The 6,100-nt window shown below is 43.1% G+C and overlaps 1 long non-coding RNA gene across 2 annotated transcripts; it reads left to right on the top strand.

The window, feature by feature from the left end:
* On the top strand, nucleotides 1–2,938 carry LOC125715876 (uncharacterized). Of its 2 annotated transcripts, none has more exons than XR_007384213.1 (5): nucleotides 1–95; nucleotides 392–465; nucleotides 731–877; nucleotides 1,442–1,590; nucleotides 1,950–2,938. It is a non-coding gene; the product is annotated as an uncharacterized LOC125715876 (long non-coding RNA). The 2 variants fall into 2 exon arrangements; XR_007384212.1 differs by having other exon boundaries at nucleotides 1,442–1,674.
* Nucleotides 2,939–6,100: the final 3,162 nt, after the last annotated feature.

Raw genomic sequence — 6,100 nt, 5'->3', positions numbered from 1 at the left:
GGAAACGCTGAGACTGAACGCATTTAGTCCTGCCTTGTGACGCTCCCCGCCAGCATGCATGTCATGTCTGTGCAGACAGTAGTACTCCACACTTGGTTAGTTGGAAAAAAATAGAAACCATGACAACAAAAATTGAGCTCTTGGTGGGAAAGCTTTTAAGTAACATTTATACCAGACATCAGAGATGGATTCCCAACCCATTCCCAAAACCATTACAAACGGTTTTCTTCTTGTGACTTATGCACCGATGTTTTATAAATGGGGTGCCGGTAGTTATTTGTTTCCCCAAAGACGTGCAGATTTAAGTTGCTCAGTATCACCACTTACCATAACGTTTTCCTCCTTTATTAACTATGACTTGAACTTTACATTCGTGGCTGTATTTTTGCAGAGAACACGGAGCACAGAACCAAACGAAAGGAGGATATGCATTCACAAACAGAGATTATAGGATTCATCCAAGAGGTATAAATACCTCTGCTGGGAACTGGATGCTCCTACCTGCACACTGACCGCTGCTCTCCTCCTACATTTAAATGCCATTTAAAGTCTCCCCAGCCGTAGTAATAAATGTTCATATTGACAAAGGATGATCAATATAAACAGTAGGCCTATGCACCCAAAGATTCAAGATAATCACCATTCAGCTCAGAATCCAGCAACTAGGACCATGTAGAATCAAGTTGCACTATGTCTTTTTGTCTCTGTTGCCGCATAATGTTCTCATAAGGTCCACAAGACAAAATACACAGAATCCATCCATCTTCCATAATGGCTTATCTGGCATGGGGTCGTGGCGGTCTATAGCCATTTCCGGAAACACAGGACATGAGGTAGATGACACTGCAGTGGGTGCCAGTCCATCACAGGATATGAGGTAGGGGACACTGCAGTGGATGCCAGTCCATCACAGGACATGAGGTAGGGGACACTGCAGTGGATGCCAGTCCATCACAAGGCTTGAGGTAGGTGACACTGCAGTTGGGTGCCAGTCCATCACAGGACATGAGGTAGGTGACACTGCAGTGGGTGCCAGTCCATCACTGTATTAAAAGCCTGTCATTCTACTACACTGTTGTCATAGGCAGTCAGATTGTGCCGAACGCTTCCATACGGACAATTAACGCGTTTGTTTCGGCTGTTTGGTTGCTTACAGTCTTAGAGGCAGCCATGCCACGATAGTACACTTATCCCATTTCGTAAATTAATAAATAGCATAATTTTTCAAAAGTATGTTTACATGGGTCATTTAACAGAGACGCAATGAATAAATCACCTAGAACGGCACATTCTAGTAACGCTCAACCGAATATGGCCGAGTTAGAGCATTCATAAATGGTGAAAGGATGTGGGTCCTTGTGAGTATGACGTCTTATCAAGGACAGGAGACTTGTTTGCATCCAGGGAGCTGAGGTGCCTGGATTTTTTTACCTCCTGTCAGGGTAGCCCATGGCAAACAGGTCCCAACAGAGGTGCCCGACAAAACCAGCCACCTATATTATTGGCTGGCAGTGAGCCAGGACTGTGTTGGTGCAGGCGGTCGTTGTGGTGACAACGAGAAGGGCCCTATTTCAGACTGTGTGGAAGAAGGTAATCCACTGGAGGAGCGCACCGAGAAGGTCTTAAGGATGGAGATGCCGACCCTAGTATAGTGCGGGAAGATGGGGTCCTGAGGTCCGTAAATGTGCTGCCGAGATTCCTCAGAATTTGGCCCAGGATTATGACATAGGCGGGTCAAAGCTGTGTAGATATTCAGCTGCCTGTCGCAGAATATGGGATGTATGGAACGCCAACCAAGGAAGGCTGGACAAGGTCGATATAGAAATGAATGGGCTTTAATGCACTGGATACGTTATTCACCTGGTAGGAAATGGTCTATAAAGAGAGTAAGGGTTGTAAAGCCGTCAATGACTGACTGACGTCAGATTTCATGGATGCTCCTTCCATAGGAACATTATACAGGCCAATGGTCTAACAACTAATGCTGTAAACTGAAAAATCTCGTGGCCTGGTTTGGGCTAAAGAAGGGAAGACAGGCAAAAAAAACAGCGTGGAACTGCACAGCTGGAAATAATGGACACTGGTGTACAGTCAGCCAGTACCGACTTGGAAGCAGAAAGGACGCTGCACTAATCAGCATCTGTGAATCTGACAACCTCTTCACTGCCAATACATCCTTCAAGCAAGCAGAACGTCCTCTTTTACACCTGGACATAACCAGATGGAGTTCGCAGAAATCAAATAGACTGCACTCTCTGTGCCAAATGCTGGGACAGCTCATTCCTAATAGCTAATACTTGGCTTGGAACAGATTGTGGAACAGATAACGAACAGATTAGAGCCGTACGTAGAGAGCGAATTGCCAAATGTCCCAGCTGGATTGAGGAAAAGTCGAGGAACAAGAGACATCATTACAGACGCACGGTGTACAATTCAAGGATACCAAGGAATATCAGAGGGAGGTCACTGCGTGTGCTATTGACCACAACAAGGCTTTTGATTCTATTGACCTGTGTACCAGAGCATCTCATCGTCATTATGAATAATCTCCACATTGGATAGGAAGCCAGTAAGAGGGGAGTATACAGTGGGGCCACAGGGACCCCAGCCCCAGCTGAAAGCTAACTGACCCTTAAAAAGCACTCTAGGACTCTCAGGTTGGAATATGGAGAAAGTGATTGGTTCTACATTTAAATGTAATAAAACAAGGCAGCAAACTATCGCCATATCTATTGAAATATATACATCAGGAACAGAAGGAGATGACTATAGACTCAGCACTGATGGAAGACACATGAACAACTTTCAATATGCTGACGACGCATTGTGCAGAAACCAATGGTTAGAGTCTCAGCGTCGGCAGGCAGATTTGGTCTTGGCTGTGAAAACATAATTGCTTATAGACAGATTTCGCCTTCCTGGAACAAGCATCAAACAAACAAACAAAAGGATTCAACAGTCAAGTAATACATCTCGGGCTGACACTTGTCAGAGTTTTGAAGAAGACAAATGTGGATTTTTCTAAATTAAACTTTCATTTGAGTCACAAATGACAAGAAACAGTCTTTCTTTGAGCAAAATATGACAGGAGCTTGAAAGTCCGGGACATGATGTCTGTATGGTTGCCAGCAATTGACATTGACTTGATAGCATAGAAGAAGAAGAAGAAGAAGAAGAGCAATAACAACAACAATAACAACAACAATAACAACAACAACAATAACAACAACAACAATAACAACAATAACAATAACAACAATAACAATAACAACAACAACAATAACGACAACGACAATAACAACGACAATAACAACGACAGTAATAGATTGGTAACACTTTACTTGTGGGGGAATCGTAATGACTAATTAATGATGAATGAACATGGGATCAGCACGTAACTAACAATTAAAATTTTAGTCAGTTAGAACATTAAGTAAGCATGTAAGGTTACCTTATTTGTGCACTGTCAAGCAAAGTATTACCAATAAATTACTTTAAGATCTAACAAAAATCATAATAACTAATAAGGCAATAAATAACTGGTTCGGTTAACTGGACAGGGAGGTGAGCAGCTAAACTCAAGGTGTTTCTCTTCAGGCCTGTATGATATAACCCGATACATTTATTCCAGAAGCTTCTGTGACAGATGGGGAAGGTGCTGGGTGGGCATTTTTATTACGGGGGTGTAAGATGGGGGCAGTGTGATGCTTTCACCCAACGCACAAAGGAACCCCAGCAACTGACTCCCGCATTTGCTGATCGTATTCATCAGACCATTTAAAAGAACTAAATTTGTTCAATTTAATAAACCAGCAAGTCCTTCCAATACGATGTTAGTATGCATCCGATGGAAACACAGTCCAGATGCAAACTGGGAATAAAAAGGCTGCTTGGATACGTAATCCTTCCTCGAAACAGTGTGAGGATCAAACGCCAAGATCATATAAAGAAAATCAGGCCCAGTAAAAGTGTTTTGCTAGTCTTATTAAACGTTAAAACATCCCAGCTAGCAGTAATAACCTGAAACTGTAAATGTTTTATCATGCAGTTTTGTGAAATAGGCCAGTCATCAGCATTATTGTGTGTGTGTGTGTGTGTGTGTGTGTGTGTGTGTGTGTGTGTGTGTGTGTCTCACCTTTTTAACTGACCTAAAAACATTGCATCCAAGAATGCAATAAACCCCCCAGGACTGTGTTTATGAGATACAACTCAATACAAACAAAAGTCACCGCGAGAGCCAAACGATTCACATTTCGCGTTATTTAATGTGAGGGAATCCGGGCGCCAAGAGGAGTAACTTCAGTACCGACGAGTTTTTTTTATCGTAACGTTGTTTAATCTTCCCTTCATATTTTCAGGACTGGTGGGAAACAAATATTGAGGCTGGGTTGCCAAGAGACGCCTTTCCCTGCCATACATTTGGCACAGTCAAGTTTCTGGGAAATATGAAAGCAGCCTCACAGCCAAAGCCAAACAATGGGCGATTCGAGTAAATAAACAGGAAGCTAGTTGTTGTGTCTATTGCCACCTCCAATAAGCAGAAACAAACAAACAAACATAATCCAATAGAGGAAAACCTTGCTGACATGATCAAAGCTGCACTCAAGAAAAAAAAGCAAAAGGAAAACGTGGCACGCAGAAATAAACATTCTCTCCATTCGCAAATGTAAAAAAGAATGTCTCAATTTGATGAAAATGTTTCGTGTGATTCGGCCAAGTTCTTTTTTTTGGGATGGATGTTAATGTTGTGAAATGTGAAACAAGAATGAATCCTCGCAAATGTGTCTATTACGACGATAATTAAGCGACCTTTTGTTGCGCGTCTTTTTCCCCACAGGTGGACGCAATGAGGATGCAAATTAATTTTGAATGCTGCTTGTGAAATGACCAGCTGGATTCGTTTCCTGTTCTCATATGTAAATACCATCATTGAATATTCATTCAGGAAGATTATCATTGATGTTGCGGAGCGAAACATTCTGGATGAGTTCTGCCAAAATTAGGAGCAAACAAAGAATGAGGATATTAATGGAGTCCACTGGCAAGCTTCTTACTGGCGAATAACATCTGTACCGATAGCATAGATGTATAGTGAGCAGATTAGCACATTTCCCAGAATTCTCAGTAAGCATGTAGCGAAGCCATTTGACAATAACAATAATGATTTACTTCAGAATCAGATTGTGTTATGCATCCAATGAGTTTGTTTTGTTGTTACAGAACACAATAAATACAATCCTGTATGAAATCAAATGGATACATCTCAGCATTGCAGTAATACATTGTACTAACAGAGATTAGTGTCCATTTCTGATGAATTAGAGCTACATCCTGCAGAAAGAAGCTATTTGAGTTTCAAGTTGATTTCGTTATTATGGGCTAAAAGAGGGGGGCGGCATGGTGGTGCAGTGGTTAGGGTGAGGGGGGGCGGCATGGTGGTGCAGTGGTTAGCGCCGCTGCCTCACACCTCTTGGCCAGGGTTCGAGTTTGTTCTCCCAGTGTCATTATGTAGTTTCTTCCAGATACTTTGGTTTCTCCTCACAGTCCAAAAACAATAAATCTGCCCAAAAACACACTGAGGTTAACTGGAGTTGCCAAATTACCCATAGGGGTGTGTGTGTGTGTGTGTGAGAGAGAGAGAGAGAGAGAATGGGGTGTGCCCTGTGATGGGTTTTTGGAACCGGTCCTGTTTGGGGTAGGAGGAATCATGATTTTCCCAGAATCCTTCCTTTCCCTGGATTCATGCTGCACCGATAATCCTTTCCGCAGATTGATGACGCGCTGCAGTTTCCCTCTGGCCTGGGCTGATTCAGCACTGACTCAGTGCCTGAGGAAGGCAGCTTGGGTTCGGCGATCGCAGTGCAGGATTAATAATCCTCTTAAAAAGGGCTTTCGATGAAGTTCCACATAAATGATCAGCGTAAAAACTCTGGCTCGCCCGCCTAGGCCACTTCACCCACCTGCCTACACCATAATTCCTGCCTACCTGTGCTGTCCCAACGTCTGGCTGCATCCCCCCACCCTCACTAATTTATGTGAACTTGCACTGTCTGGTGCCCACCAGAAGAGGGCGCACTTCCCCTATGAGAATGTTTTCTCT

Source organism: Brienomyrus brachyistius, chromosome 20 (assembly GCF_023856365.1).
Source record: "Brienomyrus brachyistius isolate T26 chromosome 20, BBRACH_0.4, whole genome shotgun sequence".
NCBI classification, from domain to species: Eukaryota; Metazoa; Chordata; class Actinopteri; order Osteoglossiformes; family Mormyridae; genus Brienomyrus; species Brienomyrus brachyistius.
This window is presented reverse-complemented; position numbering and strand designations above follow the sequence as displayed.